The 24,666-nt window shown below is 38.3% G+C and overlaps 1 pseudogene; it reads left to right on the top strand.

Moving 5' to 3' along the window:
- The first annotated feature begins 2,170 nt into the window (after positions 1 to 2,170).
- Positions 2,171 to 24,666, top strand: part of LOC149240281 (putative cysteine protease RD19B pseudogene) — a 29,892-nt pseudogene continuing 7,396 nt past the window's right edge.

The raw sequence follows: 24,666 nt of genomic DNA, 5'->3' as shown, positions 1-24,666 counted from the left end.
GGATGCATATTTACATTAGTTTTGACTTGATCTCGTGGAGCCAATTTAAACTAGGAGGACGAACAATTTTACTAAATTCAATTCTAAAAATTCAAATTTTATTAATTTTCAAAGGACATGAAGAACATGCTTTACAAATATATCAAGAGTAAAATAATAATTATGAAGATTGACCATAATTGCATAATTCAATACTCCTTCTTAACTAGGGAGGTATTCATAATGACTATCTTGATGTTCTCATGTTGATAGAATTTCTTTATGAAAAGGTTATAACAAATCATTATCAACCTTGTCAGCATCTCTAACGTCATGAGCATCATCTCTTCACCATCTCTCACATAATAAAATTCATCTCGTCAACATCTCTGACATTATTAGCATCATCTCGCCAATATTAAAATCAACTAGTTGGAATATCTTACATTGTCGGCATCAACTAGTAAACACAATTGGTCGGTACCACTAACCCACACTTTTCAGTACCACTAGTCCATATTAGTCAGTACTTTTTACATGTGGCACAACATTTAGAATCAACAAGTCATCATATCTCAGGTCAATAACACTAACCCAACTAGTTGATACCCCTAACCTTGGCTAGTCTTGTTTCACCATCCTAACAAATTTGACTCATGGTGAAACTCTCAAGGCCAGACTTTGTTTGAGAACATGGGTTTGATGCTAAATGATATCCTCTTCCAAATTGGAGAGACTGAGCTTGATGTTGAAAGCCATGCACTCAACTAAGTGATCATGGGCTTCTAGGACTATTCTCCCCAATTGGTTGACATCTTTGACACAAGGAGAATAATCATCCTTTACTAGACCATCCTCCTTAACTGGTCACCAACTTTGACATGGGGAGAATGATTGTTTGTGATGTTATCATATCAATACTCTCTCTCACTAAGAGGTATAGGACCGTTCTTCATCAAAATAACTATCCTTTGATGTTGTTGTCTCATCACTCCCTCTTGTTAAGAGAGAATTTTCAATCACTCCAAGATTGTCCTAGGACAATATTATTGATAATATTGAAGCCATATTACTTCACAACTCCCCGTTCAAGCTGCAACATACTTGGCCTCTGAGTGCAATTGACACTTCTTGCTCATCCATGAGATCAGAGCCCAAACTGAATTAATATACAAACTCATTATGTCTTCAACACTCATTTCCAACGTGAATTTGTGAATCCTTGCAGCTTCCTAAGCCACATTGCTTCAGTACAAACTTCACAGGCTGCAATATACTCTGCTTTGCAGTGTTGAGTGCGACAAATTTATGCTTCTTGCTTGTTCAAAAAATTATAACAGAGCTCAAACTAAAGCATCTTCCTAAAGTACTCTTCTTGTAATGTGCACTCCCTGCTTGGTCACAATCTTGTGTATCCTTGCAGTTGTACATCACTATTTAAGTCATATCTCAAACCATAACTAATTGTGCTTGATCCGAATGGAAAGTGGAATCCAACCATGGTATTTACCCATGGTATTTATTTAGGGTATTGTAACTAAAAAAATGATATAAATAAAAAGCCTCACTTTGTAAAAGGACAAATCAGTACACCATGATGTAGCGAAAAATAATTTCTCCATATAATAAAGAAGGATGTGCTCTTTTACGTCTTTTTTGTTTTAATTTTATTTTAGGTAATTTTATGTGTTTCTCTCCTTTCTCTCATAGTTCAAGTCTCCAAATCTTAACTCCCCAAGATCTGAATCAGTGGTATCAGGATGGGTTATGATTCCATGGAAATCAAGTTTTTAAGGTTCTCATACAGATTTGCTCTGATCAATAGCCATATAAAGTGATAAATTATATTCATAATTTGCTTCTCTTATACTCACGACATGTTATGATTGCACTCACCAGTCCTTTGTTTGGTCAACAATAGGTGTTGTTTTCTAGGCAATAGATGTGGAGACATTATTTAAGAAGGAGTAAAAGGGGGTTCGTGAGGCAATTAACATGTAAGAATCACATTTCCCTCCTCAATTCCAAATGCATCGAGAGTATATTTTGTGATATGTCGAGGTGAAACTACAACACTATTACACATGCTCTCGACACTTCAACACTTCAACATCTCTCCAGGGAATCAATTTGAAACCCTCGAGACTTTCCCTTGATAGGTACAAGGCCCACCTTATGTAATTACTAAACAATGGGATCCTCCACATTATTATTCTATTTCCTATGTTATTTATCTTTTCTTGGCCATAAGTCCTAACAATGATCTTATTCATTAAGTGACTGATGAAATAGATTTAGATACACAAATCCTCGATGCTCATAGCGCTCTGTTCAACGTTGAACTGCACTTCAAGTGCTTCATTAGGTGATATGGTAAGAAATACTCGAGGCCAAAAGAGCATGAGCACCGCTTCGGTGTCTTCAAGATAAATATGCTAAGATCCTTGGAGCACCAGAAGCTCTACCCCCATGTCTCCCATGGCATCACTAAGTTCTTTGATTTGACACAAGAGGAGTTTCAACGATAGTATCTAGGGCTCAAGGCACCATCGCTCTGAGACACCCACAATGCTCCAATTTTTCCCACGAATGAACTGCAAGAAGAGTTTGATTGGAGAGAAGGAGCCATGACAGAGGTCAAAAATCAAGGATTGTGTGGTTCGTGATGGGATTTCAACACAACTGGGGCACTAGAGGGTGTGAATTTCCTGAAGACAATGGAGTTGGTGATCCTGAGTGAGCAACAACTAGTGAGTTGTGATCACGAGTGCCATCCTTCAGATGCAAGATCATGTGATTAAGTTTGCAATGGTTGTCTTATGATAAGTGCCCATCAGTATGCTTTGAAATCCAGTGGGCTGGAAAGGAAAGAGGACTATCCATATACTCGAAAAGATGGCACTTGCGGGTTTAACGGGGACAAAATTGTGACACATGTTTTGAATTTCAATGTTGTTTCTATTGATGAAGATAAAATCGTTGCAAACCTGGTGAAGAATGGACCTCTATCATTGGGAATCAATGTTTCATTTATGCAAACATGCGTAGGAGGTGTATCTTTCCCATACATTTGCAACAAGCGCAAATTGGATCACTTTATGCTCCTAGTAGGATATGGTTCTACAAGCTTTTCTCCCATTAGAATGGAGGATCAACCCTACTAGATCATAAAGAACTCACGGGGACATAACTAGGGAGAAATATTTTCAATTCCAGTCTATCTCTCACTAATTCCCATTATTGGGGGTTGTTCATTGGAAGCAACTACGGAATTGAATTTCAAATTGAATTTTAACATGAAAGGTTTTAGGCGTGCAATGATCTCAAATCTTGCTTTTGTATTCCACAACATTTTCTCCAAAAAGGGAATGAAAGGATGGAAGTCTATGGGAGGCATGAACTATTATGCTTGCCCCTCTATGTATTTTGTGGCACTTCTAAACCCATTCATCTTTGCAGACATATATAGGGAAACTTATAGTCACAACCTCAAGTCAACAATTTGTCCCCTTTACTACAACTTTAGCATGTACCAAGATGAATTATTGGGGGTTGCTTTATGGTTACACGAAGCATTGGCTAACGACTCTTTTCTTTAGTACATTCAAGCAGATGGCAAGCAACTGGGAGCTACTTGTTAGTGTCGGTATATGCATACTTCCATTAGGGATCAAATCTGCGCTTTGCATTTTCATTTTAGGTGTCTCATACTGAATTTTTTATCATTCCACTAGGTCATGCCAAAATGGTCCACTGATGGTTGTCTTCTTCTCAGAAAATCAAATTTTCCCTCATGAGATACATTTGTTGACCCACCTCTATGCCGCATCAACTATGGTTTCAGTTATGTTATTTTTAGGGTCAAGGTAGTTATGTTTCCATTAGGTCTTATGGTTCATTTCCAAGGTCAAAAGCATAGTTTTAGTGTAAATAAAGGGCAACAAAGGTATGAGGAAGACCAATAAACAAAGAGTGATTGGTAGTAAGTCATGGTTATTGTACAAAGATCTTATTTCACTAATGTAATTTTCATTTCAAAAACATGTTTTTGATATGAAAACAAAGTATTTAGTTGATTCATATTTTTTGAAGTAATTCAAGTCATTTTATGTAATAAGTGTTCCCATAAGCTGCCCAAGCATTTCTCCTTGCTGCAAGAAAATGAAGCCATTGAAGAAATCAGTTCAGTCAAAGCATCACCCACCTGAAAAGAGACAAAGAAAGAAAAGCATTAAATAGAGATTTGAAGACAAAGTAAAAGTTCCAAAAAACATTATAAAGTGGGTTTTTTATAAGGAAAAATCAAAATCACCCTCTATATAAGATTTCAAAATCCTTTTTCAAAATTCATCATATTCATTTGGCAAAGAGAGAGAAAAGAGTTGAAGGAGAGAAGGGAGTTGAAGCAAATTGGTGGCTAAGCAAAGTGGAGGCGTTGCGCATAGAGCAGGGAGCGTTGCGCACAAGGCAGATTGTGGGGGCGTTGTGCATAGAGCAGGGAGCGATGCACATACAAACAAAGCACTGCACATAGAGCCTGTGTGTCAGTGCATTTTTTCACGGCGCTGCACATACAACCAGAGCATTGCACACCTGTACAAAGCGTTGCGCATAGTGCCAGCAAACACCAAGACTACCCTAACAACCATCTAAATCGCTCTTTTGCTACTTAGAGCCTCTAAGCAAGTATGTGCACTCCTTAAACCATCCTCCCAGCATTGATTTCACAATTTTGAAGTTTGCTTGTTCTTTAAATTTTCAAACCCTAGGTTGTCTAGAAACCCTCCCTGCTTACCATATCCCTTATTCCCACATTATGTTGTCAAACCCTTCCACTTATCCCACATACCCTAATCCCCAAAACAAAATCCTTAAACCCTTATTTACTAAACAGTCCCTACCAAAAATACCCTCCTTATCACTCTCACATCATACATATCTCATCCTACATCGCACAAACTCCTCTCCCCTTCCCATATCCCTATTCACCATAACTCACTTCTTGATTACCTTCTCTAGGGTTTCTAAAGTTTCAAATTCAAAAGACATGGATAAAGAGGATAGAGATTATGAGGAGGAGGAAAACAGTGGCAGTGAAAGCATGGGAGATGAACCTTAGCATCAGAGAAAACCACATAAGGGAGGCAGAATTATCAGAGAGGAACCATAAAACATCACAGAGTTACAGGATTCTCATATGAATATCTCTTGTTTCAGGCATCTAGGGTGTTATTAGTTTTGTGAGTAGGTACAAAGAGTTCAACATCATCCTGAGTTGACCAGGCTTTTTGTAGCCAATCTCCGTGATAACAAGGTAACTCTTGCCAGGGTGACATTTACAGTTTCATCCTCCATCATTGTTGATGCTACAAGGATTCCAAATGTGGGGGAAAAATGGTATAAATCACAAGATTTGGATGAGCACTACTATGAGCCATACATCAAACCCAGGTACAGGAATGAAAAGAAGAGGACCTTTCCTTTCAAGTTCCTTAACGACAAGTATGCCCCTATGATCAGGATCATTATGAATTATTTTACATGTGAGGGCAGATTTTCCAGATTATACACCTATCATATTAGGCTTCTTATGCACTTCACAAGAGTGAAAATGATGAACATCCAGTATTTCTTATTCATGAACATTGAGAAGATGGCCTACATTGTACAAAAAAATCCAAAGCCCCAGCAGATGAATAGTATTTATCATTATTCCTTGATTAAGATGATTGTGCTGCATCATCTCAACCTCCTCAACATCTCCTGGGATACATTTATTGCCAATGACATCTTCAATAGTCCTCAGATTCCTCCACCAGTGCCTCAAGAAGCAGAAAGGCCTTCCAGCAGTGCCAAAGTAAAGAAAAGTAAGAAGGCTGAAGAAACTAAAGTTTTTGAGAAACCAGAAACCTACAAAACATATCAGAGAGGGGCTAGAAAGTTGTTTGCAGCGGATAGGCAAGTGTTAACTCCACTTGATGTGGAAGGGGCCTTGCCTTCTTCATCATCTCATAGGAACATGCTTGCTCCACAAACTATGGAAGGGGCTTTGCCTTCTTCATAAACACAATAGGTACAACAGGTGCAGTAGGTGCATAAAGGGAAAGAAAAGATGTTGGAGGAAAGCCTCAATGATGAAGAGGAAAGGGAATTTGATTTTATGGAACATGATGGATCAGAATAGCCACACATTCATCATGGCATTGAGATAGTCGACTTGGAGGTTCAATATGAGGCAACTAATGAAAATATAACCATAAGGGAAAAAGATGCACATATCCAAGCACTAATGGACAAATTTGCGAGAGCTAAATATGTCATTTCATACCTTGACCAAGAGAACAAGCAGCTAAGTGACAAACAAGTCCTCATGGAGTTGGAACTTCTCAAAGCAAAGAGGCAAGGTGACAAAGGAAAATCAGTAATGCAAGAGGAAGAAACCCCAACCACCTTGACTACAAAAAAAAGGCTCGAAAAGGAGATTGATGAGGATAAAGAAACATGGCTTGAGAGGGTAAATTTGCATTTGGAAAAGCTGCTACAAAGGGCCAACAAGGACAATCAAATCATTAAGCACATGGCTCTCCATTACAGGACCCGGAACAAGATTAGTAACATAAGAGTCAAGCAAATGAAGACAATGCTAAAACAAGCAATCAAAGGCAAAAATGAGGGTGATAGTCTTAGGTTGCTTGCTGAAGCTTCCCTGGCTAACCCAGAAACTTGATGGTGGTCTTATCCACAAATTTTGAGTAAGTTTTGATAATTTTTACCTTTTTGAAGAATTTTGCAATTTTTTACTCAGAAAAATTGGCTCTATGCGCAGCGCCACTCGCGCTGTGCTTTTCCTAGGGGCATCCAAACAGGAAATGGTCAGAATTTTTGGATTCATAATTATGAGTACATGCACCCTGTGCATTTTCTAAGCTTTTGGAGCAAAAATGGTAAAACAAAAGGTCAAAAAACACCCAAAAAATGACCTTTCTGCCCATAGCGCTGCGCACAGAAGCAACCTTGGGAGATTCAGTTTTTGAGTGGTCAAATCAACTCAAAATGGGAAAATAAAGGCAGATTTGGGAAATAGACAAGACAGGCTTTTGAATGAGCTATCATGAGCTCAATTTGGACACTAGGAAGACCTCCAAAATGGTCCTGCAAAAAGTGTTGCGCATAGAGCTTGAGCGTTGCGCATAGGACAATTTTGTGTTGAATTTTCACTTTACTGTGCCAGGACTGTGATTTTGGATTATCTCTCATGGATTATGTTTTTACTAATGTAAATGGTGACTAGTCATGTAAATAGGATGGATAGTAGTTACTGGAAAGATTCATTATATCAAAAGTTATCTTGAGGACAAATGAATCAGTTTCCTCCCTTTTAGAGGCAAGTTGTTAGGTTGCCTAGATTCCAGTTTCTTGTTTAGTTCTTGATGGATTAGTTCTTCATCTTAGGGATTCGACCCTTGAAGATGGGAGGAGGTTGAATTAATGTCTATATCTTCCTTTTCTTTCTCATTGTAAAGGGCTGGACTCAGTGGGATTTCTTAAGCTTTGATAGACATCATTTTGTACCAATTACAACAGGAGATTAATGAAAAATTGCAGCTATTTCTTTGGGATCCATGTGGTATGACGTTTAGCTTAGTTTTTCTTATGTTTTCATGTGTTGAAATGTATTATTGACTCCATTTCATCATTTCATACTCTTTATGTGAATGTATACAAGTCTTAAAGGGAGAAACCACAACTTTTATGCTCTGTTTTGGATAGTCATTTTACAGTCTGTGTTTTATTCAGTTTAGGAAGAATCCATGTGGTTTACATGCTCTTTCTAGCTCATCACCTGTCTTTCCACCTCATCCATCAAACTCATGAAAGCGATTGAAGACCTCATTCTTGGTCCACAATAAATTAATCTAGGTCTTCCTGGAGAAATCATCGATAAAATTCACAAAGTACTTGTAACCCTTGAGAGATTTTGTTGACATCGGTCCACATATATCTGAATGCACAAAGTCAAGTATCCCCTAATATTTGTTTTCACTCCATGGAAAAGTTTCTTTCACGAAATTCCCCAACACACATCATCGTGCTATTTGATCACCTCTGGAATACTTGTCATCGTCTTGTGAAGAAATCTAAGTGCTCCATGATGAATATGGTCCATCCTCCTATGCCATATCTCGCCCTGGTCCTTCAAACTACTGTTGCTAACTAGTGCCTTAGGAGTATCCATCTGCAACTTATACAATTGCGTTATCCTCACCCTAATCGCTATAGGTGACCTCCAATCCATGTGGTTTAACAACACCTTCGCCCCTCTAAAGATAACATTGTATCCCTTGTCTTGAAGGATGGATATGGAGGTCAAATTCATCCCAAATCCTGGCACATGCAATACATCATGGATAGGAATTGTCTTTCCATTCTCCCTCTGAAACAAAACAATCCCTAATGCCCTCATCCTTATAGATGGAGAAGTACTCTATAACTCCTATCATATGGAATGAAGCTCCATTGTCTATATACTAGACACCTTGTGAAGTTGAGCTATACAGGCAAGCAATCAATGCAAATTTGTGATCCATCTAGCTGGAGAGCTAATATGCATCTCTTGAAGCTGCTACTTGCTTCTTTCCCTTCTTCTTCCAGTGAGGATAACCATTGACATAGTGGCCAAACTCATGACAACCATAACACTTAACCTTTGATAGGTCCTTTTTATTCTTCTCCCCTTTTAAGTTGGATCCTTTGTTGGACCCTTTCTTCACCTTCCCTTTTCCTACTAGGGCCACATTTTCCTACTCCCTCTCAAACTTCAGAGTCTTACTGCTGCTACTGCTACTTTCATTAACCAAGTTGAGACTAAGATCCTCCCGAGTGAAATCGCTCCATAGCTGATCCCATCCTGGAAGTGTTTCTCGCCTATTGATCACTTGGGTGAACACGCTCCACTCCTTGGAAAACCCATTTAGTGTTATTCACACTAACTCCTCATCACTAGGCTTCTCACCAATTGCAACTAATTCTTTTTTGGCAAGTCAAACATTAGTGAGGTAGGAAACGACATCTTCACTCTTCTACATCCTAATGACCCTTAACTTCTCTTTAAGAATTAACTTCATGTTCTTTGTAGGATTCTAGTACATATTCACTATAACATCCCACATTTGCTTCGATGTGTCTTTCTCTATGATATGTAGAACAATATGGTCCTTGACTCCATCAAGTATAATCATCTTGACTTTTACATTCTCCTTTTTATAGGTGGCATGTTGTTGTGGATCTATCAACATGACAATAATGTTCTCCGCATACTCCTTTAGTCTAAACTCATCCAATAGGAATGCCATTTTGGCTTTCCACATGCCAAAGTTGGAGGCTCCATCCAATTTGTCCCGATCTCTCAAACATGTTGCCACCATCTTTGGAAAAAAATTGGAAACTCAAATAAACTAGAGAATAAACTGAAGAATTCAAACTAGGTTAAAATCCTCAGCTTTTCTCTTCCTGTGCCTATGCAAATCCTCCTTCTGCCCTCAGATCTGCTTTGATACCATGTGAAATTTTAATTATTGTTGTAGTTAGCTAGTTATTATTCTCATATCAATTTATATTATTTGTCTTTTGCAAATTGTTTGTGGCAAATATCAAATAAAACACAACTGAAACTTCAATAAAAAAATAAATAACCACAGTAACTGAGAAAATCATGCACACATACATAAATAATGGACACCAATATTTTTGGATAAATGACCTTGGGAAAACCCTATTGCGGGAAAACCAATACTACAGATGATTAATTTTATTATTCTTTAGCAAAACTGCGATGGAGAAAATTACAAAATCATTTGCCAAAATTTAGCAAACTTTTGGAAAAATATTTTTATCGATTCTGCAATTCGATTTCTCCTACAGGAATCAACTCAACCTCCTCTAAGAAATTTGGCCTCCCTCTGAATTTTGCTCATCTCACACATGTGACCCCATCATTGGAAAACTCGCAATGCTAAGGAAATAACTTGACCTCCTCCGGAATTCAACCTCAACTAGAAAATTGACCTTCCTGTGGAAATCAATCTCTCCTTGCTCCTACAAATTGTCCTCCTAGAGAAATTTTCACTGCCAATTAGGGTAATTCACTCCCCTGTCTGGTGCAATTCACACCACTAGAAAATCAACCTCTCTATGCAAAAAAATCTATCCCTAACTCTCTATAGAAATCATTGTGATAAAGTCCTCCAGCAATCCTGTCTCCAACCAATGTTGATCTCTCTCTGTTGATGCCCATACATTGCCTCTGTGCCCTCCCTAACATTGCAATACTGTGTCTCGATCTCTCACCGATATGCTCTCCAAATGCCCATCAATTTCCTCTTATAATCTCTCGTTGACGAATAAACAACCATGATCTAATCTCAATCAATGGCTAAGATCATCTTGACCCCTTCTCATGACTTTTCTGGAAGTCTCTAGATGAAAATTGATTTACCTCAATTAATTTTGATTAGCTAAGCCATTTTCCTAAGTTATACTTAGGAAAAATAATTAACTAGCTAATTAATTCTAATTAAGGCCTTTTCTTGCGAAACCTTTTCTCGGTATTGGAGAAAATGTGTTCCATAGCCTTATAGACACAACCTAAGACTAGAATACCCGTATGAGCTACACAAATTAACATGCATATGGTAGTTATAAATTTTTACAAAATACCACAAAATAATAACTAGACATAAAAGATTATGCAACCAAAAAGTAAATTGTTGGCAAAAATCCATAACATGGTATCCATATCAAGAGTTTAATGATGTAATTGGAGTCGGGTCCTTCACTCTCACACCGGGAGGCACAAAGGGCTTAAAATCACATTGAATATGTTTATCCATGTGAGGTACTTGAGTTTCCAGCCTATCCAATCATGCCTGCATTTTCCATTGGTTCTATTGAATGTCATTCAGAAAGGAGATAATGCCATTCCTATCCTCATGCTTCTCCTTTAACACTTGTCCCAACGGAGTCTATAACTGTTATTGGAGAGTAATAACATGCATGTATTGGTTCCTCCTTCCCATGGTGTGGCTAGGGTTAGGGAGTCAGTGAACAACTTCATCCAGTAGTGTCAAGTTTTAAAAAACTTGTATGCCTTACTGAAGTTGTCTCTGTAGCCACTAAATTTCCTCTCGTATACTAGGAGAGGTTGCAAAGTGATAGCCAACCACCACCTCATAAGCCTACATCTTCACACACATAATCAACTTTGTTGTCCACAACCCCCAACCCCATGATGGTCGCACATGCATTGACATAACATTTTAACCCACATAAATAATGAAGCTACACAAGATAAAAATAAAATATCCACTAGCCCCTTCAATGCCAAGCAACTAACAACTCCTCAGAGGCAGGACATCTAATCATAAGCTGAGTGGATTTTCCTCCCCAAACTCTTTCTCCATACCAGAGAACTACTTTGCACCAAAATAAACAGATGATCAAGCCAAATTGGGATGAAGAAGGACATAAAGCCACCATTATGAACATAGGATGGCCAACAAATGTACCACTTTATTGAGGCCTAGCTGCACTAGACAAAACAACCAGGCCCCAAAATAATAAGTCCCTTAGGCTCATATTATATAAATAATCACCTTCCCCAACAAATATACTACCACATAGCCCATACCTGACCAATGGAAAGCAAGACCCAAAAAACTTAACACATGCAGCCAGGGGATAAGTAATACCTGGTAGTAACCATGAAGAGGAACTAACACTGAGCAAGTACGGATGTCATCAACTGAGTTCTCATCGATGGAGCTTTTCCTCCCATCTAAAGGAGCCAATTCACTTCCATATGTTGTCTTCAACCAAGCAAGCATGCCAATCTTCTCCACTTCTATGAGATTACCTTCGTTATCATCCTCCCATAGAAGAAAGGCATTAGAATTATTAAAAAACACGAACTTTACATGAATTATGGCATGTTTGTTCATTCCATAGGTTTCCAACTCACTACCCAGTTATTCGGTTTCCCAGCCTCACATCTCATGGATGTTGAACTTTGAAGGGTATGCGAGAATCCCACTAGAAACGAGGGAATTCTATTCTACGGGCGTATAAGACCTCTCTACTGCATAGAAGCTACAAGAGAATTCTCCAAAATATGGTACTCCATGTGTTAAATAGAATTATAATCGCACACTTTGTGCATGGGGGTGGTAGGCCACGAAACCCCCCTCTTTAATTATCTGCAGAGTCAGTGGGGTGGTAGGAACCCCCCCAAACTGTTTTTGCTTGTGTATCCATCCCACTTAAGGAACAATTAAAGTGTATTTTAAATGATATTATCTAAAACTCATCTCTCTCTCTCTCTCTCTCTCTCTCTCTATATATATATATATATATATATATATATATATATATATATATATATATATATATACCGTCAATATTTTTAATGGAGATATTTTGCATCCAACAGTAATGTGATGGCTCGCAGAAAGCTTCTCACATGAGAGGTAGGTTTTGGGGGCTTGATGATTGCAAGGGGAGGAAAACATAGGAATTGGGCTATAAATGATACTTTTAAATCTCATGGGCATAATCAAGGCTTTAACTCACTACATAAGCTTTCAAAAGGAATTATTTAGCCTCCAAGTGGAATATGTTGCTTCTATAATGCCTTGGATAGTAGGGATGGGTCTCAAGGCCTCACCAATTAATTTGAGAGGAAAATGAGACTCGTGGGTCATATATGAAGCTTATAAGGATCAAGGGCCATAAATAATGCAAAAAACACAAAGCATGCATTTATAGGAGATCATTATCCTTAGAGTTAGATATAGGTGTCATTAGAAGATTTTGTGCACTAGGGATGGGTCTTGAGGCATTAACTATCTTATGGGATAAATAAAAGGAATTAGGCCATAAAATAAGATTCTCAAGCTAATGGGTAATGATTAAGACTTTTAACCGCAACATAAATCCTTTCAAGTGGACATTTCATATACAAATGGGATGCAGAAAATATCGAGAGTTTTTTTCATAACAGGCATAGATTTCAATTCCTTGATCATAATCAAGGGAGGAAAACAAGGGCTTTATACCTTAAGTTGATCTTTAATGCTCAGTCATTGTGGACATGGCCTCAAACTAGAGCATGTGCCTTTTGGAGGAAATCTTTGGCCTTAAAGTGGAATGTGGTTACCATTGTGAAGCCTTGTGCAATAAGGATGGGTGTCTTAAAGAATTGGTCGTGGCCAAGAGAGAAAAATAATGGCCTTAGGTCCTTGATGAAACCTTTAATAACCAGGAGAAAAAAACAATGCCACAAACCACATAATGTCTCCTATATAGAGCACCATTGTTATTTAAGTGAGATATGGTTACCATTAAAATGTTTTCTACATCAAGGATGGGCTTTCAAACCTTAACCCTGGTTGAGTGAGAAATCCAAAGAGTTAGATCCTAAATGAATATTTTTAGGATGATGGGCCTTGATCAAGGCCTTAAATGATAGCACAAGCTCTTTAAAATGAATCTTTTGCATACAAGTAGGATAAAGGTGCTATTAGATTTTTTTTATAGTAGGGATTAGTCTCAAGTCCTTGACCATGATTGATGGAGGAACATAAATTCCTTAATCCCTAAATGAATCTCATAATTATTATGGGACATGAAATATCCCTTAAACTACTACAAACCCCCCCTAGATAGTACCTTTCCCTCCAGTGTGATATGGGTACCATTAGGACGCTTTGCACACAAGAGATGGCTATTGGACCTATGTTCCAAATAGAACTTCTTATGCCTTTGTCCCTATGTTCGAAATGAAGCTTTTAGGGCCTTTGTCCCCATAATAGGCCTCAAACCACCATACAAACTTGAATCATTGCCCTCTTGGTGGGATATGGGCATTAATAAGAAATTTTATGTATGAGACATAGGTCTCAAGCCCTCATCATGGTCAATGAAGGAAAGAAAAGGCCATATGATGTAAATTAGTATTTTAAGGCTCACAATATTTAGCCTTTAAATGAGATATTGTCACCATTAGAATGTTTTGGACACAATGGATGGGTCTTTAGAGCTTGACCACACTCATGGGAGAAAATATAGGTTCTTAGGTCCTTAATGAACTCATGAACCATGAGGAAACCCTTCAACTACTACAGAGGCCATTTAGAAGGGATATTTGGCCTCTAATTGGGATATGGGTGCCATTAGGTGTTTTTTTGCACCAAGGATGAGTCTAAAGGTCTTAACTATGGTTAGGAGAAGAATTAAAGGGTCTCGATTTGTATAAAAAATATTTTAAGGATTTAGTGCATCAACAAGGCCTCAAAGCACCATTATAGAGACCCTCTAGGAGGGATATTTGATCTCTAAGAAGGACAAAGCTTCTTCTTTGATTTAGCCACAAAACTAATATCAATCCCTGTAGGACAAAGAATTCTATGATACACCTATGTTTTGTGCTTGTTTTCATCCGAGGAATTCCTGACATTTGTTAGTGATGAGACCTAAGATTTACTATGTATGCATTGAGACATGAGGAGAAATTCCATGTGGCTCCACCCAACAAGTCCTAAAAGATCAATAGAACCCTCCCCCCATCTTGATGCACATAGAAATAAATAGAACCCTTGCCCCATTCAGATCATAGAGATAAATAGTGATAGAGAGAGAGAGAGAGAGCCTCCCCCCAAGATCAAATCCCGCTCCCCCTTCATTTGTCAATCTTGCTTCCCATTCATTCAAAGGTTAACTCTCCCTAGTAATTCCATGTTCAGTGTAGGTAGGCTTAGTACGGTGGACGTGACCATATGAGGAGCCACCAATGATGGGGTGTCATATTCCTAGTGTTATTGGTAGGTCTTTGAAACTCAAATGTAGGGGAACTCCTACCTTCTGTTTGCAACGGAGGGAGTAACATTGGGAAATAGTTAGCTCTAGAGTATGTTCTCCAACTTTGTAGCAGTGGGAACATGTGAGTATAGTCCCCTTTATCTAGATAATAATCCCCTTGCTCCAAATGATAGTTAATGAACACTCGAAGAATAACCATACTTTGCAAAAACACTTATATAAGGAATTTATTACTTCACATAACATTGTGAAGTGAAGGAAGAAGCAACTTCTATTTGTAGGGTTGTCTATATCTCTAAGAGGAGCTTTCTATAAAAGATCACTTTGCTTATCCTTGTTTCATCATAAGTGGGCTTTCTTTCACAAAATGTATAACTTATTTGCAAACTAGACCTATCCTCTCTGATAACGGAACCAACACCCATCTGCCAAATGTCTTCTATTATTTTTAGATTGGGTCATCACCCACACCTTCGTTTAAAACTTAAATCCAACACTTGAAGCAACATGTTGGAGACACCATATGGTTGACCAACCATTGAACTTTTCATTTAACTGAGAGGTGATGTAGCGAGAAAGATGCCCCCTTAGATGAGATATGTGCAACCATTGTGAAATTATGTATGCTAAGTTGATCCTATCATTGGTAAGGGTGCAACACAAATTCTCTACTGCATCAAGGTAAGAAATTAGGTGGGTATGAAATGATGAATTTTTGCACCCATACCTCCGTTTGATCTGTTACCGGGGGCCTACCCACCTATTGATCTAGCTCTTTTACTTGGAATCACTACTAACAGAAGGTGTTGTTCATTGAACATTAGGAAGGGTTCTATTTATTAAAGTGCCACTGTAACACATATGAGGAACATAAGTAATAACAAAACTACACCCTACACCAATGCAATTTCTCTTAATGAATATGTTATAAAATTGATCTTTAACTCCGAAATCTTGAACTATGAGAGAGAAATAGTCTCGTTGTTATTTAACGATGCATGCCAAGTATATAGAGATAAAAAGAAAGGAGAGAAGTGAAGCTGTGACTATTGGCTATGATGTGCATAAAGTTGGAACAAGCTACAATGTGAAGGACAAGCAATGAATTCTCCCCCAACCACTGGCGAACTCTCTCGACTCATGAGCTGACCCCTACACTAATAGTTTACCCCCTAATCCTATAGTGGGTAGGTGGTAAAATCTTGGTCATCTCCAGGCTTTCGTCTATCTACAATTCTTCTATCACAACTTACACGACAAATGTACTACCGAACTACTGATCTACTACTCATCACAACTCTTCATTTATGCACTATTACATCATCGTTCTACGCCCAAAACCTATTTCAGTTTACCCCTGTTTGAACTTTTGGGACACTATTTTGCACCATCCATCTTTGCACTGGATTTGAAGTCATAACACAAGATATAGAAACCATGCTACACCCTTGCCAATAAACAATCTCAATTCTAGCATAGAATAATGTTTATCTCTGTTGAAGAAAGTGTAACTAGGTTCGGTCTTCATAAATGTAATTTTGATCTTTGTACTTGCAAAAGAAAAGAGTTATTATTTTTGTCATTATCAAGAACGGATTTCTTGTCCATTCGATAGGTCAAGCACATGTTTAAGTGCTTCTAGGAAAGTCAAAGAGTCAATGTAATTATTGAAGACCCATGTGGGCATGTGACACTATGTAAACATATGTATTAGAGTCAAAGAAATATGTTTAGAATGATCCTCCAAAGCAAAGACAAGTCTCCTCTTCAAGCCGGCTCAAGAAATGAATTTTTATGCACAAATGTCAAGTCAGCCTCACCAGGTGATCAAGTCGGCCTAAAAAGAGGGACAAACTCCTATATATAGAGCAATACGACCTCACCATTAGACCAGTAAGTGATCTATGAAATCAACGAAGAGAAGAGGCAAGAAAGAGGTGTGAAAAAGAGTAAGAAGGGTGCTTCTAGGGTAGCGAAGAAGAGAAGAAAGAAATCCGAATTGTGGAGGACTGTTTTTGGGCTCTTTTCTGTCACACGTGTGAAGAAGGAAGGACATTTTAGCGGCCATATCAAATCTAGAAGTGCAGCAACTTAAAGGGGTTTGATTGGGCTAAAGAGAGGCTCCAAATAGGCCTCCATCTCCAGCGAAGTAGGTGCCATCTCAAGCGAAGGAAGGGAGAAGCAAAAGGAGGTCAATTACAAGCCTAGATCAGCCACACGTGCGAAGAATTCAAATCTACAATATGGTAAGAGGATCAACCTTTCATCTTGGAAATATCTCTCACGAAAGGTCTCATTCTCTAGCCTAAGTGTCAAGGAAAGGGAAGATTGCTAAGCGAGGTAGAGAAGGAAAGGGAGACTCCAAAGAAGATGTCTCTAAGGAGACCTAGGGTTTCTGCAGTTGTTGGAAAAAGAGTTACCAGCTGCTGGAAGAAGTACGAAGGAAGAGATCAAGGTGAAAAGAAGAAGAAGAAAGACTATGTCTTGTGTTCGGAGGATCTACTTGTCAAGGGTATAGGGTTTGGCATTTGTCAATTGAAGCTTCGATAAGAGAAATTTTGCAAGAAGGGTTTTTCTCTTTAGGAGAGAGAGGTTTTGCCTTGGCAGAGAGCCAACATCTTGTGTTCTTGTCTTTTTGTTTTTGGTAATTGTTTGATGAAGTAAGAAGAACACACACTAATAATAATAAGAGAAGATTGTGCTAATAAGTAAAGTAAAAGTACTTCACAAATTGTTATCATAGATAGAAGAATCTCACTATAACCCAGATGCCCTAAATTCTTCAACATGGTATCAGAGCTAAGGTGACACATCAAGGAAGGGCATCTCAAGAGCACATAGAAGATTGAAGCATCAGGATTAAGAAGCAAGGGCACACAAAGGTTGAAGAATTAGATCTACAAGCAAAGGTTCCAGATCCATCAAAAACAAGGAGGGCATCTCCTCTCCTAGATCCATCAAGAAGGATTACCCTCTTGGGACAAAAGAAAGAAGGAAGCCTTCCATCTAAAGGCATCTATAAGAAGGCTCATCCAAGAAGGGTTTACATCAAAGGCTCATCATCTTCAATGTAAGATACTCAGATCCAAGCCATTCATTGAAGATCTCCAAATCTACACATTAAAGAAGTTTTCATCAACAAGCAAATCTCTCACAAGACACCTTGAAGGAAGCATCTTTAAGAACTCCAAGATCCAAGAAGCTGAGACTTCATTCATCAAGGAAGCAACAAGATCTCCTCATCACTAACACTCTCAAGTAAGTATTTTTATGTCCTCTTCTGAAAATATCAAAATGTATTTTTGCAAGGAAAGCAACAAATTGGTTGGGATTGCTAATTTCCTTGCGTGGAAAAAGAGGACTGATCTACTTCTCAAAGAAAATGAACTTTTGGACTACGTCAAAGGGAGTGTCACTGGTCCTCCTAAGGAATAGACTCAAGCCCTAGCAAAGTATAATAAGGATGAAACAAGGGCTCAAAGGATTCTTATAGAATCCATCAAGGACCCTCTCATTCCTTATGTTTCCAAACTTGAAACATCTAAAGAAATCTATGATAAGCTGGTGGAGCTATTCTCAGTTAGTACAACTAGAGAAGTGATATTGTTACGTAATGAATTATATAAAATGAAGATATCCAAGGAAGAAGGAATAACTCCCTACTTCATGAAGGTCTCTGAGATGAGAGATTAACTGCAAGAACTAGGAGAAGTTATGTTAGACAGAGAGATGACAACTGTAGTGCTCAATGCATTACCAGAGGAATGGGGTAACTTCACATCAAGTATATATGCCAAGAAGGAAACCACCCCATTGAATGAACTTTGGTCTCTATGCAAAATTGAGGAGATTAGACTCAAAGCCAAAGATGATGTGGGATCGAAGGAGCATGCATTTGCTGCTATGGCAAAGAGAAAAGGGAAATTCGGCAAGTTTGGTCCACAGAGAAAGGGTAAAAGAGATATGTCCAAAGTCCAATGCTTTGGCTGCCAAGAATATGGACACTATAAGAGAGATTGTCTTAAGTTCAAGAAGGACAACAATAAGAGGAAACGAGAAGGAGCAGACATTACCCAAGAAGTGAAAGAAGAAGATAAGAAGCAGAAGGAGGACCCGTCGGATCTCTACTATGATTGAGATCAATTTCTTCACATAAGTCTTCTTTTAAAGTTTTGGGCATTATAGGAACATGCAACAGTAGGATAGAATGCATGGTTTATGAGAATGGCATCTTCAGGAATATAGGAGCGTTATGCAGAGATAGCTCAGATAAAGATATTCATGTAGGAAGGAAGTAGCCATTAGGAAGGTTCATGATTTTCAGGAAAAGCAAATGTCTCGATAGGAATTCGACTTATAGGGATTCAAGAAAGGATGGTATGTAGGCAAGGAAAGATGTAGCAAAGCAAAGAGGATTGAGGTAATCTCAATCTAGGAAGCTGTCAAAGGAAGCTGAGATGATCAAGTAAAGATCCAAGATGAGGTATGTATGCATCTATGTTTTCAGTTAAGTCATGTCATCACCTGTGTTAATGAGCATGGGGAATTGCTCTGGCAGCATGATCAAGAAGAAAAGGATAGATCTCTTTCATTGAAAATGAGCATGAAGGCATGGTTCACACACTGATGAAGGTCAATATGAGAAATGTCCTCATATGGAGTATGAGGAGGTTGACTAAGAAACCTATGAAGAAGCACATAAGAAAAGAGATCAGGGATAAAAAGGACACCATAGACACTAGCAATCAACATCCGACAAATTTGTTGAAGGCATCTCTTGGAAGAAGGCACGAGAATTCTGACTAAGGAAGAAAAAGATCAAAGGATGCTGATGATTCAAGCCAACAAGATGTCATGATGGAAAGCCATCTCGTACGGTACTATTTGATTTAATGCTATGCTTTTTTTTTCTTGAGTAATATCTGTATGAGTTCATGCAGGGCTACTAGAACAAGGGTTGTGAGTGCAAGTACAACCTGCATTCATGTGGTGGATAGAAATTCCTGAAAGAAACATGATGAAGAAGGAAGTAGCCATATGATGAAGGTTCCAGATGTGTATCAAGAAGACCACTTTCCATGAAGAAAGGGATGACATGACAAACCAAGAAGGAAAGTGATCGATGGCTGATGCCCTACAAGGAAGAAGCTCGAATGAACTTCATGACATCAAGGAAAGAAATTGTTCAAGCAAATAAAGGACCCATAAGAAGAAGTTGTTGATGAGAGTCCCTAGCTAAGAGGGAACTCTGACAAGTCCCCGATTGAGAGGGAGCTTGGGCAAGTTCTTGGTCAGAGGGAGCTTGGGTACATTCCTTCACAGGAATGGGCATATCTTCCCTAGTTGAGAGGGAGAGATAGACACAACATTCTTGTCTTCACTTGGGAAGATAGAATGAAGGATTGGGCAATCATTTGGCATCTGATGCTCTCTGAGGATGTGTAGGGCATCCAAGATAAGAATAGGCAAGAGGACCGATATTCTTTGAGGGTTGGGAACCCAAGATAAGAATAGTCCTAGAAGGTCATACTTAATGAACACTTGGGTGGGTATGTACCTTGAGAGACAATGATGAAGGTGTCTATAATTATTGGTCTTGCCAACATTATGCTCTGATCTATTGAGAGATAGAGCTGTCAGTCAAGGCCTTGGTGTGGAAACAATGTTGGTTACTATGATGCTATAACAGATGGATTGCCAATTCGATTTCTCTTATGTGAATTTTTCAGATTGAAAATGTCCAAACACCTTGTAATGATTTATTAATACCTCCCTAGTTAAGAGAGAGTGTTATTATTTTGGTCATTATCAAGAATGGATTTCTTGTCCATTCGACAGGTTAAGCACATGTTTAAGTGCTTCTAGGAAAGTCAAAGAGTCAATATAATTATTGAAGACCCATGTGGGCATGTTACACTATGTAAACATATGTATTAGAGGCAAAGAAATATGTTTAGAATGATCCTCCAAAGAAAAGGCAAGTCTCCTCTTCAAGTCGGCTCAAGAAATGAATTTTTATGCACAAATGTCAAGTCGGCCTCACCAGGTGATCAAGTCGGCCTAAAAAGAGGGACAAACTCCTATATATAGAGCAGTACGACCTCACCATTAGACCATTAAGTGATCTCTGAAATCAGCGAAGAGAAGAGGCAAGAAAAATGTGCGAAAAAGAGCAAGAAGAGTTCTTCTAGGGCAGCGAAGAAGAGAAGAAAGAAATCCAAATTGTGGAGGACTGTTTTTGGGCTCTTTTCTGTCACACATGCGAAGAAGGAAGGACATTTCTGCAGTCATATAAGATCTAGAAGTGCAGCAACTTAAAGGGGTTCGATTGGGCTAAAGAGAGGCTCCAAATAGGCCTCCATCTCCAGCGAAGTAGGTGCCATCTCAAGCGAAGGAAGGGAGAAGCAAAGGAGGTCAATTACGAGCCTAGATCAACCACACATGCGAAGAATTCAGATCTACAATAAGGTAAGAGGATCAACCTCTCATCTTGGAAATATCTCTCAAGGAAGGTCTCATTCTCTAGCCTAAGTGTCAAGGAAAGGGAAGATTGCTAAGCGAGGTAGAGAAGGAAAGGGAGACTCCAAAGAAGAGGTCTCTAAGGAAACCTAGGGTTTCTGCAGTTGTCGGACAAAGAGTTACTAGCTGGCGAAAGAAGTGCGAAGGAAGAGATCAAGGTGCAAAGCAAAGAAGAAAGATTGTGTCTTGTGCTTGGAGGATCTACTTGTCAAGGGTCTAGGGTTTGGCATTTGTCAATTGAAGCTTCAATAAGAGAAATTTTGCAAGAAGGGTTTTCCTCTCTAGGAGAGAGAGGTTTTGCCTTAGCAGAGAGCCAACATCTTGTATTCTTGTCTTTTTGTTTTTGGTAACTGTTTGATGAAGTAATAAGAACACACACTAATAATAATAATCAGAGGAGATTGTGCTAATAAGAAAAGTAAAAGTACTTCACAAATTGTTATCATCGATAGAAGAATCTTATTATAACCTAGATGCCCTAGATTCTTCAACAATCTCATCTCCAGGAGGCACTAGTCATTTCTTCTTTTCTACTATCCATTGATCTCATCCCAAATAAGTGCGTAGGATGTGTCGTATAATAAGACTTTTTCTCCTTTCTCTCCATCATTCTTAACACTTTACTTAAACTACGAACTCTACCATGTATGTTCCAAACTATGAACTTTTGTGCCTCTCCCATTTTCAAGCTATGAACTATTTATGAACTCTCCTTGTTTCCAAGCTAATGATGAACCTCCCATCGCTCATAATCAACATTACTATCTACCTAGCTCAAAACCTATCTCAACTTATATCTCGTTGCCAATGAATGAATGAATCTACCCCTGGTGACACACACCACCTTGCTGGTGCATAAGAGATTTTAAAGTAATCATGCGGAGTGCAAATCATTGTGATGAATAATAAGAATTCTCACTACTTTGTTAGACAATATTTTCATAGTCATGTGAACTACATCAAATGGATATAAGAATTCTCACTACTTTGTTAGACAATATTTTCATAGTCATGTGAACTACATCAAATGGATAAGAGTCTGCATGCGCTAAGTGGTAAAATAGGGACTAGTTGGCATAGGAAATATCTTCATCTTCAACGAGACAATTGGGGTTAATGATGATAAGCGCAAACTGGGGGCCACCACTATGACATATAGAGATTGCACACACAAATATTTCATTCTCCAAGTTAGTTGGGCTAGTGGAGGAGGTGGAACTTTTCGGTCACCCAGTCACTCGTGCAATTCCAATGGTGTCTGAACATCCTCATGCCTGACTTATGGAGAACAATTATCTATAACAATTCCATTCCATCTTTCTCTTGCATTGAATGCTAATGAATGACAAGTTGACAACATAAAAAAGCATTTGACTAGTCTGATAGAGTTAGGATGTGGTGGGTTTTGTTGTCATTAACTACACACATCCAAAGTTACGTGGGAAGTATCATTGATGGGTACTGTGGCCTTAGAGGTGATAAGGGATTCAAAATAGTTGTGCGTCAATTGCGTGGTCGCGTTCGAATGGATGAAATAGGTGGCTATTGCAAGCCAGTGACAAGTTGTTATAAACACTCTGCCCAAGAATGAAAGCAATGAGGAAGATATGATTTGTTATCAAAGTGAAACAACACATAGTTTTTTTGGAGAATCTGAAAGAAGAGTAAGTGCAGAAACAACTGTAGTGTTAAAGGAGGAGGTAGGAGGAGATGTAGTGGGGGTAGGGGAAGGCAAAGGAGGAGGTATCTTTGGTTGAATTTAGCTCCTATTCTGCGACATAAGCATAATGTATTTTTGATATGCCATTGGATGGAGCGATTTTTAAAGAACCATTAGAAGAGGAGTCGTTAACCATTGAATGTAGTTACTTTTGCATATAATTTGTGTTAAATGTTTTTTTTAATATATAATTAACAATTTATGGTTAATATCTCATAATATTTCAACATCATTCTAAGTTCTCATACAATTTCTTTGACTAAGGTTAAGATTTCTCACAAGTTCTTCATGTTTCTAAAATATTTCTCATTAGATTTATAGTTTTAGTTTGGAATACAATGGATGCCCAAAGTCTATCCCATGCACTTGCTTTATCAAATGAATCTCATTATCTTCTTCTCCATCCACTTGGGAAAATTATCTTTTTCAACCTTTTCAATTTCAAAGAATGAAGTTATAATCCTTATTACTTACTACCATATTCCTGCAACAAAACTTTTTCAATGATGCCATCAAGGTTGTTGTCATTAGATCCTTTGTAAAGCTTCAGATGTGTAGCACATTTCTCATTGGTTTTGAGCTCATCTTGTACTCCATTTTTGTGCCCATCAGAGTTTTGAGGGATTTGCTTACTTCGTGGCCCATCATTATGGTTGAAATTTTCCCTTTCAACCTTAGGAATTTGTTCCAGTTTTAATTCGTCAACATTGTCATCAACATTCATTTCCCATGTTATAGGCTGTTGCTCTCAACCTTTCTTATAACCTCAAGGTTTTGGCTTTTAATGTGCAAATTCAACAAACTGCAAAACGACCTAGGCTACCTCTTGGGAAGGATGGTCATCCTCTTCATTATGACCTGGGCTACCATAATTTGGCCAAGGATGTTGAAATATTGATTTTCTATGTTGCAACAATTACTTATTACAAACTTCTTTCTGTCGCAATATCAGTTAAGAAATTGTAGATAGAGCATAAACCACATAAACCATATGTACAATGGAAGACAACCAAGAAAAAAATCAAACACAGAGGATTTAGGTCCAATGACCAAGGCAAAACCCCTCAAAGGGGAAAATTGAACCAGATTCTTCTATTAGGTATCAATTGTTCAACATAGTTACATAATACAATGAGAGATCAAGAAAATGAATAAGTTCAACCAAATTTGAACAAGTTGCAACATAAATATCACTGGTAGTAGCAACAAATGTAAACATTGAATCAACCTTGACTTCTCCCTTCAATTGAATCAACATTGAAACACTGAAATAATGAAACGCTGAATCAACCTTGGCTCACCAAGTCTTGTTCTTATTTTCCAAGTCTCTCTCTCAAAATCTTCTTCAAGTCTCTCCAACTCTCTCTGTGTCTTAAATTCGAATTCTTCATTCATAATGCATGTGTAATAAGATGAGATGATATGTGATACATATATAAGAGGTGCAACGAATTCATGCCATAAAGGAGAGGCAACACATGCCTTAGAGAAGTGTAACTTATGCCATTAAAGAGAGGCAATGCATGCCTTAGAGAAGTGTAACTTATGCCATTAAGGAGAGGCAACACATGAGTGTC

The sequence above is a fragment of the Pinus tabuliformis genome, chromosome 8, assembly GCF_031772625.1.
Source record: "Pinus tabuliformis cultivar Carrire ecotype Pingquan chromosome 8, CPIR1, whole genome shotgun sequence".
Classification (NCBI taxonomy): domain Eukaryota; kingdom Viridiplantae; phylum Streptophyta; class Pinopsida; order Pinales; family Pinaceae; genus Pinus; species Pinus tabuliformis.
Note: the sequence above shows the minus strand (reverse complement) of the source record. Positions and strands in the feature narration are given on the sequence as shown.